The 12356-nt window shown below is 39.6% G+C and overlaps 1 protein-coding gene across 3 annotated transcripts in view; it reads left to right on the top strand.

The window, feature by feature from the left end:
- Positions 1-12356, top strand: part of IDE (insulin degrading enzyme) — a 109958-nt gene that overhangs the window by 65744 nt on the left and 31858 nt on the right. The gene's annotated exons all lie outside the window — the stretch shown is intronic.

Genomic DNA, 12356 nt, shown 5'->3' on the forward strand with positions numbered 1-12356 from the left:
ATTCCTGTTAGAGGAGGGTCAGCCCTAAAGAGCTTATGAACTACATGATATTTCTGCCTTAGAATTTAATTTCATCTATATTTTCTGAAGTCAAGAATAAAAGGAATACACTTGACTGGCACATACTTTGCATTTTTTCCTTTTTCTCCTCTTTTGAGCACATATTTCCAAAATTCTCCTGGGAACTTAGTGATTGAGTAAATATGTTTTTTGGAATAGTCATTTTATGAATAAAATCAACAATGTGGTAGAACTTTTTGAAGAAAAAATCCTCTGACAGAACTATTCTATCAAAGTCGTTTTCCTAGTTACCATTGTTTGAACTTTTTCAGATGTATCCCAGCAACAAACAGTAGGAAAATTAAGTTAAAAGGAATATTATTGCTGTTTACACAAATCTGTATATGTGATAAAATGACATAGAACTATACACACACATTGTACCAACACCAATTTTGTTTGTGCACATTGTACCAACATTGTACCAACACCAACACCGATTTATAATCTAATTTATAATACTTTTGATATTGTACTATATTATAATTATGTAAAATGTAACCATTGAGGGAAACTAGGTGAAGAGTACACAGGACTGCCCTGTACTATTTTTGCAACTTCCTAACTGTAGGAATTTATTATTATATCAAAACAAAAACTTTTTAAGTTAAAAAAATTATTTTACAATAGCAACAAAAACATAAAATATTTAGGAATGAATTTAACCAAAGATAAACAAGACCTCTACACAAAAAAACTACAAAACAGTGCCCAGAGATATTAAAGACCTTGTTTGTAGATTAGGAGACTTGATTTTATTAAAATGTCCATTCTCTCCCATTTGATTCACAGGCTTAGTGTAATCACAATCAAAATCCTAGTAGGCCTTTTTTTTCTTTTAGAAATCGGTAAGCTAATTCCAAAATTCATAAGGATCTACAAAAGACCTAGATTACCCATAACACTCTTGCACAAAAAAACAAAAGTTGGAGGACTACAACTGCCAAATTTGAAAGCTTACTATAAAGCTACAGTACTTAAGACATTGTAGTATTGGCATAAAGATAGGCAAAGAAATCATTAGTACAGAACAGAGTCTAGAAATAAGCCCACACATATATGATCAATTGATTTCTTTTTTATTGTGGTAAAAAAAAAACCCACATAACATAGTATTTATCATCTTAACCTTTTTTTGGCCATGCCATGCAGCATGTGGGATCTTACTTCCCAGACCAGGGATTGAATCCGTGCCCCCTGCAGTGTAAGCCCAGAGTCTTAACCACCGGACCACCAGGGAGGTCCCCATCTCAACTGTTTTTAAGTGTACAATTCAGTAGTGTTAAGTATATTTGTATTGTTGTGAAACGTCTCCAGAACTTTTTTATCTTGCAAAACTGAATCTATATCCATTAAACAACTCCTCTTACCCTTCCCAACCCCACCGTATCCTGTTCATAGCCGTTCTACTTTCTCTTTGTGTGAATTTGACTACTTAGATACCTAATATAGATGGACTCGTGAAACATGTCTTTATTTCACTTAGAATAACATCCTTAAGTTTCATCTATCTTGTAGCATGTGACAGGATTTCCTTCCTTTTTAATGCTAAATAGTATTCCATAGTATGTATACACCACATTTTCTTTACCCATTAATCATTGGTCAGTTGATCTTTTTGACAAAAGCACCGACATAATTAAAATGGGAAAGGAAAATCTTTTCAACAAATGGTGCTCTTCCACACGCTGCATAGCCACATGGAAGAAAAGGTTAAATGTGACCTTTACCTCACAACATTCACAAAAATTAATTTGAGATAGATCATAGACCTCAGTATAAAGGCTAAAACTAGAAAACTTCTAGGAGAAAATACAGTTTGAAAATATCTTTAAAACCTTGAGATAAGCAAAGATAAGCAGTAATCATTAAAGAAAAGACATTGATAAATTGGACTTCATCAAGATTAAGAACTTCTGTTCTTAAGGTGATTTATGCATTTGCTTAGATGATTAAAATACAAGGAAGAAAAATACTCAGAACACACGTTAAATCATTTTAGGTAAGTAAAGCAGTTTACTTATTTCTGTTTTCCTCAATGTACCTTATATATTCTGAAGAAAAAAAAAAACACCTAAATTCTGTTGAATTTTATTATATACCTTCTAAAAACAAAACCTCCTATCAAAATGAGAGAAAGAGCTTTAAACTTAATCATAAAACTCAGTAAACACTTTTTAAGGTTTCTTCACCTACTAGTCATGCTATCTTGGAGAGATCACTTTTTTCCTTCAACCAGTGTTTGTTGAATAACTAATGTGAAACCTCAGAGTTCATTATTCTGCAAAGGGGACATGTGAAAAGTTATATAATGTCATGAACACTTACTCTCATTTAATTTCCTGGAAAATTGCCCACCTGAAAAATGTAGTAGTGCTTTATCTTTCTATGTGATGCAAAATGATTTAGCAAAGTTGAAAACTATTGTACAAATACGAGGTAATCCTATTTAAGATTATATCATATAACAAAGATGTGCTTTTTTTGGCAAGAAAAATCATGATTTAATTATGTTCGTATAATTTTTGCAGCCCTAGATCCAGTTATTTGACCGTGCAACACTTTCTTTCTCTTTTTTTTTTTGGCCTCACTGCGCAGCTTGTGGGATCTTAGTTCCCTGACCGGGGGTGGAACCTGCACCCTCAGCAATGAAAGTGTGGAGTCTTACCCACTGGACTGCCGGGGAATTCCCAGACCCGGAAACATTTTATAGGAGTGAATTTGCCAGAGCATACATTTTACTTTTGTTAAAAATTGCCTGTTTCTAAATTCCGTATCTTATACAGTTAGAATTGAGAACCTCTTTTTCTCTCTACCTTCACCTTTAACAAAAAAGCACTTTTTCTCTATAAGATTGATCTCTGTGGCTGTTATAATTGTAACTGCAGTCAGTGACATAGTGCAGAACAGCCTGGGATAATAATGGCAACTGCCAAGCCAGATTGGGGTTGCTGGAGGGTAAGATTATTTTCTTTAATACCCACTGAGACAAGTTTAGCATTGCGACCAGGTAGGAAAATTAATAGGAAAATCCTTCAGAATGAAAGGAACCTTAAAGGTCATTTAATCCAACCTCTGTCAAGTATATATCTCTTCTGCAATATCTCTAACAAGTAGTTACCAGCCTCAGCTTAAATTCTTTCAAGGATGGGGAACTCATTAAATACCAAGGTAGCCAGTTCCATTTTTGCCAGTTCTAATTGTTAGAGAGTTCTTTTCAATGTTGAGACTTGATTTACCTTTTCAAAGATCTTTACCTGTTACTATTTCATCATCATCATCACCCACCTTCTTTGATCCTATCATTTGGTGCCCATTTTACCATTTTAAACCTACAAATACAGCTATAGGGTTTTTGCCACATGCCTTGCTTAGGTCATAAATAAAGCCATTCGTTTGAGAGGAGTTATTCTCGGTAAATCCATGTAGGTCCCAGTGATAACTGTCTTCTTGTCCAGATGTTTGACAGTCTGACAGTTGACTGTAGAATTTTGTCAGGAGGTCAGTGCCTAATCCACTGGTTTATGGTTTTTAGGCCACACTCGTTTTCCTTTCTGAAAATCAGAGCATTTGCCCATCTTCAGTCTTCTGCCTCTTCTCCTGTCATCCATTAATTATAAAAGGTGATAGGCAATGATCCTGCTGGGATTTGTTAGTTGCCTAAGCATCAGAGAATGTGACTCATCTGTGTTGGAGATGTGAGTTCATTTGAGTCACCTGGCTGGCTCACTCACCGATCCTGAGCTTCAACTTTTTTCTGTTGTTTGGTCCACCTTTGCACTTTAAAGATCCATGAAGTCCTGTATCTGCTAACATGGGATCAGCATATCACAGTTTTTTTAATTAATAAATTAATTTTTCGGCTGTGTTGGGTCTTCGTTGCTGCGCGAAGGCTTTCTGTAGTTGTGCCGAGCGGGGGCTACTCTTCGTTGCGGCGCACAGGCTTCTCATTGCGGTGGCTTCTCTTGTTTCAGAGCACGGCGCTAAGCTCACGGGCTTCAGTAGTTGTGGCACGTGGGCTTAGTTGCTCTGAGGCATGTGGGATCTTCCTGGACCTGAGATCAATCCTGTGTCCCCTGCATTGGCAGGCGGATTCTTTTTTTTTTTTTTTTTTTTTGCGGTACGCTGGCCTCTCACTGTTGTGGCCTCTCCCGTTGCGGAGCACAGGCTCCGGACGCGCAGGCTCAGCGGCCATGGCTCACGGGCCTAGCCGCTCTGCGGCATGTGGGATCTTCCCGGACCGGGGCACGAACCCGTGTCCCCTGTATCGGCAGGCAGACTCTCAACCACTGCGCCACCAGGGAAGCCCAGCAGGCGGATTCTTAACCACTGCACCACCAGGGAAGTCCAGCATATCACATTTTGCTTTAGGTCATGTGTCTCATTGGATTATGAGTTCCTGCCAGGTAGGAACTATGTTTTGTTTTGTTCTGTGTTGTTTTTAACATCTTTATTGGAGTATAACTGCTTTACAATGGTGTGTTAGTTTCTGCTTTATAACAAAGTGAATCAGTTATACATATACATATGTTCCCATATCTCTTCCCTCTTGCGTCTCCTTCCCTCCCACCCTCCCTATCCCACCCCTCTAGGTGGTCACAAAGCACCGAGCTGATCTCCCTGTGCCGTGCGGCTGCTTCCCACTAGCTATCTGTTTTACGTTTGGCAGTGTATATATGCCCATGCCACTCTCTCACTTTGTCACAGCTTACCCTTCCCCCTCCCCATATCCTCAAGTCCATTCTCTAGTAGGTCTGTGTCTTTATTCCCATCTTACCCCTAGGTTCTTCATGACCTTATTTTTTTTTTCCTTAGATTCCATATATGTGTTAGCATACGGTATTTGTTTTTCTCTTTCTGACTTATTTCACTATGTATGACAGACTCTAGGTCCATCCACCTCACTACAAATAATTCAATTTCGTTTCTTTTTATGGCTGAGTAATATTCCATTGTATATATGTGCCACATCTTCTTTATCCATTCATCCGATGGTGGACACTTAGGTTGCTTCCATGTCCTGGCTATTGTAAATAGAGCTGCAATGAACATTTTGGTACATGACTCTTTTTGAATTATGGTTTTCTCAGGGTATATGCCCAGTAGTGGGATTGCTGGGTCATATGGTAGTTCTATTTGTAGTTTTTTAAGGAACCTCCATGCTGTTTTCCATAGTGGCTGTATCAATTTACATTCCCACCAGCAGTGCAAGAGTGTTCCCTTTTCTCCACACCCTCTCCAGCATTTATTGTTTCTAGATTTTTTGATGATGGCCATTCTGACCGGTGTGAGATGATATCTCATTGTAGTTTTGATTTGCATTTCTCTAATGATTAATGATGTTGAGTATTCTTTCATGTGTTTGTTGGCAATCTATATATCTTCTTTGGAGAAATGTCTATTTAGGTCTTCTGCCCATTTTTGGATTGGTTTTTTTGTTTTTTTGTTATTGAGCTGCATGTGCTGCTTGTAAATTTTGGAGATTAATCCTTTGTCAGTTGCTTCATTTGCAAATATTTTCTCCCATTCTGAGAGTTGTCTTTTGGTCTTGTTTATGGTTTCCTCTGCTGTGCAAAAGCTTTGAAGTTTCATTAGGTCCCATTTGTTTATTTTTGTTTTTATTTCCATTTCTCTAGGAGGTGGGTCAAAAAGGATCTTGCTGTGATTTATGTCATAGAGTGTTCTGCCTGTGTTTTCCTCTAAGAGTTTGATAGTTTCTGGCCTTACATTTAGATCTTTAATCCATTTTGAGCTTATTTTTGTGTATGGTGTTAGGGAGTGTTCTAATCTCATACTTTTACATGTACCTGTCCAGTTTTCCCAGCACCACTTATGGAAAAGGCTGTCTTTTCTCCACTGTATATTCTTGCCTCCTTTATCAAAGATAAGGTGACCATATGTGCGTGGGTTTATCTCTGGGCTTTCTATCCTGTTCCATTGATCTATATTTCTGTTTTTGTGCCAGTACCATACTGTCTTGATTACTGTAGCTTTGTGGTATACTCTGAAGTCAGGGAACCTGATTCCTCCAGCTCCGTTTTTGGTTCTCAAGATTGCTTTAGCTATTCGGGGTCTTTTGTGTTTACATACAAATTGTGAAATTTTTTGTTCTAGTTCTGTGAAAAATGCCAGTGGTAGTTTGATAGGGATTGCATTGAATCTGTAGATTGCTTTGGGTAGTAGAGTCATTTTCACAATGTTGATTCTTCCAATCCAAGAACGTGGTATATCTCTCCATCTATTTGTATCATCTTTAATTTGTTTCATCAGTGTATAATTTTCTACATACAGGTCTTTTGTCTCTTTAGGTTTATTCCTAGATATTTTATTCTTTTTGTTGCAGTGGTAAATGGGAGTGTTTTCTTAATTTCATTTTCATATTTTTCGTCATTAGTATATAGGAATGCCAGAGATTTCTGTGCATTAATTTTGTATCCTGCCACTTTACCAAATTCATTGATTAGCTCTAGTAGTTTTCTGGTAGCATCTTTGGGATTCTCTATTTATAGTATCATGTCATCTGCAAACAGTGACAGCTTTACTTCTTCTTTTCTGATTTGGATTCCTTTTATTCCTTTTTCTTCTCTGATTGCTGTGGCTAAACTTCAAAACTATGTTGAATAAGAGTGGTGGAGTGGGCAGCCTTGTCTTGTTCCTGATCTTAGTGGAAATGGTTTCAGTTTTTCACCATTGAGAATGATGTTGGCTGTGGGTTTGTCATATATGGCCTTTATTATGTTGAGGAAAGTTCCCTCTGTGCCTACTTTTTGCAGGGTTTTTATCATAAATGGGTGTTGAATTATGTCAAAAGCTTTCTCTGCATCTATTGAGATGATCATATGGTTTTTCTCCTTCAATTTGTTAATATGGTGTATCACATTGATTGATTTGCATATACTGAAGAATCCTTGCATTCCTGGAATAAACCCCACTTGATCATGGTGTATGGTCCTTTTAATGTACTGTTGGATTCTGTTTGCTAGTATTTTGTTTAGGATTTTTGCATCTATGTTCATCAGTGATATTGGCCTGTAGTTTTCTTTCTTTGTGACATCTTTGTCTGGTTTTGGTATCAGGGTGATGGTGGCCCCGTAGAATGAGTTTGGGAGTGTTCCTCCCTCTGCTATATTTTGGAAGAGTTTGAGAAGGATAGGTGTTAGCTCTTCTCTAAATGTTTGATAGAATTCGCCTGTGAACCCATCTGGTCCTGGGCTTTTGTTTGTTGGAAGATTTTTAATCATAGTCTCAATTTCAGTGCTGGTGATTGGTCTGTTCATATTTTCTATTTCTTCCTGGTTCAGTCTTGGCAGGTTGTGCATTTCTAAGAATTTGTCCATTTCTTCCAGGTTGTCCATTTTATTGGCATAGAGTTAGTCGTAGTAATCTCTCATGATCTTTTGTATTTCTGCAGTGTCAGTTGTTACTTCTCCTTTTTCATTTCTAATTCTATTGATTTGAGTCTTCTCCCTTTTTTTCTTGATGAGTCTGGCTAATGGTTTATCAATTTTGTTTATCTTTTCAAAGAACCAGCTTTTAGTTTTATTGATCTTTGCTATTGTTTCCTTCATTTCTTTTTCATTTATTTCTGATCTGATCTTTATGATTTCTTTCCTTCTGTTAACTTTGGGGTTTTTTTGTTCTTCTTTCTCTAATTGCTTTAGGTGCAAGGTTAGGTTGTTTATTTGAGATGTTTCCTGTTTCTTAAGGTAGAATTGTATTGCTATAAACTTCCCTCTTAAAACTGCTTTTGCTGCATCCCATAAGTTTTGGGTCGTCGTGTCTCCATTGTCTTTTTATTCTAGGTATTTTTTGATTTCCTCTTTGATTTCTTCAGTGACCACTTCGTTATTAAGTGGTGTATTGTTTAGCCTCCATGTGTTTGTATTTTTTACAGATCTTTTCCTGTAATTGATATCTAGTCTCATAGCGTTGTGGTCAGAAAAGATACTTGATACGATTTCAATTTTCTTAAATTTACCAAGGCTTGATTTGTGACCCAAGATATGACCTATCCTGGAGAATGTTCCATGAGCACTTGAGAAGAATGTGTATTCTGTTGTTTTTGTATGTAATGTCCTATAAATATCAATTAAGTCTGTCTTGTTTAATGTATCATTTAAAGCTTCTGTCTCCTTATTTATTTTCATTTTGGATGATCTGTCCATTGGTGAAAGTGGGGTGTTAAAGTCCCCTATTATGAATGTGTTACTGTTGATTTCCCCTTTTATGGCTGTTAGTATTTGCCTTATGTATTGAGGTGCTCCTATGTTGGGTGCATAAATATTTACAATTGTCATATCTTATTCTTGGATCAATCCCTTGATCATTATGTAGTGTCCTTCTTTGTCTTTTCTAATAGTCTTTATTTTAAAGTCTATTTTGTCTGATACGAGAATTGCTACTCCAGCTTTCTTCTGATTTCCATTTGCATGGAATATCTTTTTCCATCCCCTCACTTTCAGTCTGTATGTGTCCCTAGGTCTGAAGTGGGTCTCTTGTAGACAGCATATATATGGGTCTTGTTTTTGTATCCATTCAGCCAGTCTGTGTCTTTTGGTGGGAGCATTTAATCCATCTACATTTAAGGTAATTATTGATATGTATGTTCCTATTCCTATTTTCTTAATTGTTTTGGGTTTGTTATTGTAGGTCTTTTCCTTCTCTTGTGTTTCTTGCCTAGAGAAGTTCCTTTAGCATTTGTTGTAAAGCTGGTTTGGTGGTGCTGAACTCTTTCAGCTTTTGCTTGTCTGTTAAGGTTTTAATTTCTCCATCAAATCTGAATGAGATCCTTGCTGGGTAGAGTAATCTTGGTTGTAGGTTTTTCTCCTTCATCACTTTAAACATGTCCTGTCAGTCCCTTCTGGCTTGCAGTTTCTGCTGAAAGATCAGCTGTTAACCTTATGGGGATTCCCTTGTGTGTTATTTTTCCCTTGCTGCTTTTAATATGTTCTCTTTGTATTTAATTTTTGACAGTTTGATTAATATGTGTCTTGGTGTGTTTCTTCTTGGATTTATCCTGTATGGGACTCTCTGTGCTTCCTGGACTTGATTAACTATTTCCTTTCCCATATTAGGGAAGTTTTCAACTATAATCTCTTCAAATATTTTCTCAGTCCCTTTCTTTTTCTCTTCTTCTTCTGGGACCCCTATAATTCAAATGTTGGTGTGTTTAATGTTGTTCCAGAGGTCTCTGAGACTGTCCTCAGTTCTTTCATTCTTTTTTCTTTATTCTGCTCTGCATTAGTTATTTCCACTATTTTATCTTCCAGGTCACTTATCCGTTCTTCTGCCTCAGTTATTCTGCTATTGATCCCTTCTAGAGTATTTTTAATTTCATTTATTGTGTTGTTCATCGTTGCTTGTTTCATCTTTAGTTCTTCTAGGTCCTTGTTAAATGTTTCTTGCATTTTCTCTATTCTATTTCCAAGATTTTAGATCATCTTTACTGTCATTATTCTGAATTCTTTTTCAGGTAGACTGCCTATTTCTTCTTCATTTGTTAGGTTTGGTGGGTTTTTATCTTGCTCCTTCATCTGCTGTGTGTTTTTCTGTCTTCTCATTTTGCTTATCTTACTGTGTTTGGGGTCTCCTTTTCACAGGCTGCAAGTTCGTATTTCCCATTGGTTTTGGTGTCTGCCCCCAGTGGCTAAGATTGGTTCAGTGGGTTGTGTAGGCTTCCTGGTGAGGGGACTAGTGCCTGTGTTCTGGTGGATGAGGCTAGATCTTGTCTTTCTGGTGGGCAGGTCCACGTCTGGTGGTGTGTTTTGGGGTGTCTGTGGCCTTATTATGATTTTAGGCAGCCTCTCTGCTAATGAGTGGGGTTGTGTTCCTGTCTTGCTAGTTGTTTGGCATAGGGTGTCCAGCACTGTAGCTTGCTGGTCGTTGAGTGAAGCTGGGTGTTGGTGTTGAGATGGAGATCTCTGGGAGATTTTTGCCGTTTGATATTATGTGGAGCTGGGAGGTCTCTTGTGGACCAGTGTCCTGAAGTTGGCTCTCCCACCTCAGAGGCACAGCACTGACTCCTGGCTGCAGCACCAAGAGCCTTTCATCCACACGGCTCAGAATAAAAGGGAGAAAAAGAAGAAAGAAAAAGAAAGGAAGGAAGGAAGGAAGGAAGGGGATAAAATAAAATAAAGTAAAATAAAATTATTAAAATAAAAAATAATTATTAAGAAAGGTTGTTTTTTTGTTTTGTTTTGTTTTGTTTTTGCGGTATGCGGGCCTCTCACTGTTGTGGCCTCTCCCGTTGTGGAGCACAGGCTCCGGACTCGCAGACTCAGCGGCCACGGCCCACGGGCTCAGCCGCTCCGCGGCATGTAGGATCTTCCCGGACCGGGGCATGAACCCGTGCCCCCTGCATCGGCAGGCAGACTCTCAACCATTGCGCCACCAGGGAAAACCAGGAAACAATGTTTTAAAGTAAAAAACAAACAAACAAAAAAACGGACGGACAGAACCCTAGAACAAATGGTGAAAGCAAAGCTATACAGACAAAATGTCACACAGAAGCATACACATACATACACACAAAAAGAGGAGAAAGGGAAAAAATAATGTATCTTGCTCTCAAAGTCCACCTCCTCAATTTGGGATGATTCGTTGTCTATTCAGGTATTCCACCGATGCAGGGTACATCAAGTTGATTGTGGAGATTTAATCCGCTGCCCCTGAGGCTGCTGGGAGAAATTTCCCTTTCTCTTCTTTGTTCGCACAGCTCCCGTCTGTTCTTCGCTCAGACAGGACGGGGTTAATGGAGCCGCTGATTCGGGGGTCTGGCTCACTCAGGCCAGGGGAGGGAGGGGTACGAATGCGGGGCAAGCCTGCAGCGGCAGAGACCAGCGAGATGTTGCACCAGCCTGAGGCGCGCGTCGTGCGTTCTCCCGGGGAAGTTGTCCCTGGATCATGGGACCCTGGCAGTGGCGGGCTGCACAGGCTCCCGGCAGGGGAGGTGTGGATAGTGACCTGTGCTCGCACACAGGCTTCTTGGTGGCGGCAGCAGCAGCCTTAGCCTCCCATGCCCGTCTCTGGGGTCCGCGCTGATAGCCGCGGCTTGCGCCCGTCTCTGGAGCTCCTTTAAGCAGCGCTCTTAATCCCCTCTCCTCCCACACCAGGAAACAAAGAGGGAAGAAAAAGTCTCTTGCCTCTTCGGCAGGTCCAGACTTTTCCCCGGACTCCCTCTTGGCTAGCCATGGTGCACTAACCCCCTGCAGGCTGTGTTCACGCCGCCAACCCCAGCCCTCTCCCTGCGCTCCGACCGAAGCCCGAGCCTCAGCTCCCAGCTCCCGCCCGCCCCAGCGGGTGAGCAGACAAGCCTCTCGGGCTGGTGAGTGCCGGTCGGCACCGATCCTCTGTGCGGCAATCTCCCCGCTTTGCCCTCCGCACCCTGTTGCTGTGCTCTCCTCCGCGGCCCCGAAGCTTTCCCTCTCCGCCACCCACAGTCTCCGCCTACGAAGGGGCTTCTAGTGGGGGTAGGGCTTTCCTCCTTCACAGCTCCCTCCTAGAGGTGCAGGTCCCATCCCTATTCTTTTGTCTCTGTTTATTCTTTTTTCTTTTGCCCTACCCAGGTACGTGGGGAATTTCTTGCCTTTTGGGAGGTCTCAGGTCTTCTGCCAGCGTTCAGTGGGTGTTCTGTAGGAGTTGTTCCACGTGTAGATGTATTTCTGATGTATCTGTGGGGAGGAAGGTGATCTTCGCGTCTTACTCTTCCTCCATCTTCCCCCTCTTGAGTCAGGAACTATGTTTTAAAACATCTTGCCCAGAATTCAAGCTGATTGAATTTTTAGCCTAACCTTTCTTGATTCCTTCTTACTTTAAGAAACCGTTTTTTAAAATAATTTTCGAGCACATTTCATGAACTTCAATTTCTTAGCACTTTAGCCTTCCTGTCACTGTTTTTGAAGTTTGACTTAGAATCTGTCATCAGTAGATTTTTTTTGTGCTTTCTTTTTTCCTCTGTTGTGTATCTTTTAAAAATATGATTTGATACCATGATACTGTGGAAATCTACTATTAGAAGGACAGAGTTCATCTAGTTTGAATCCCTATTTAAAAAGTAATGAAACCGAAGCCCAGAGACTTGCTTAATTTAGATCTTAACTGTGATTTTGGCAAGATCTCAAAGAAAGTGAGTCACGGTATCGACCAGAATCCAAGTTTCTCATGGCCAGATCTGTGCACTTTCTACTAATTCTTTTTTAATTTATCATGGTTACCTGTGAAGCCTCTTCTCATTCTTGGCTGTCTTCCCTCTTTTCTCTCTCAGGGATTATTTGCAAAGGTCTCATGAGAATTCATTC

The sequence above is a fragment of the Globicephala melas genome, chromosome 16, assembly GCF_963455315.2.
Source record: "Globicephala melas chromosome 16, mGloMel1.2, whole genome shotgun sequence".
NCBI classification, from domain to species: Eukaryota; Metazoa; Chordata; class Mammalia; order Artiodactyla; family Delphinidae; genus Globicephala; species Globicephala melas.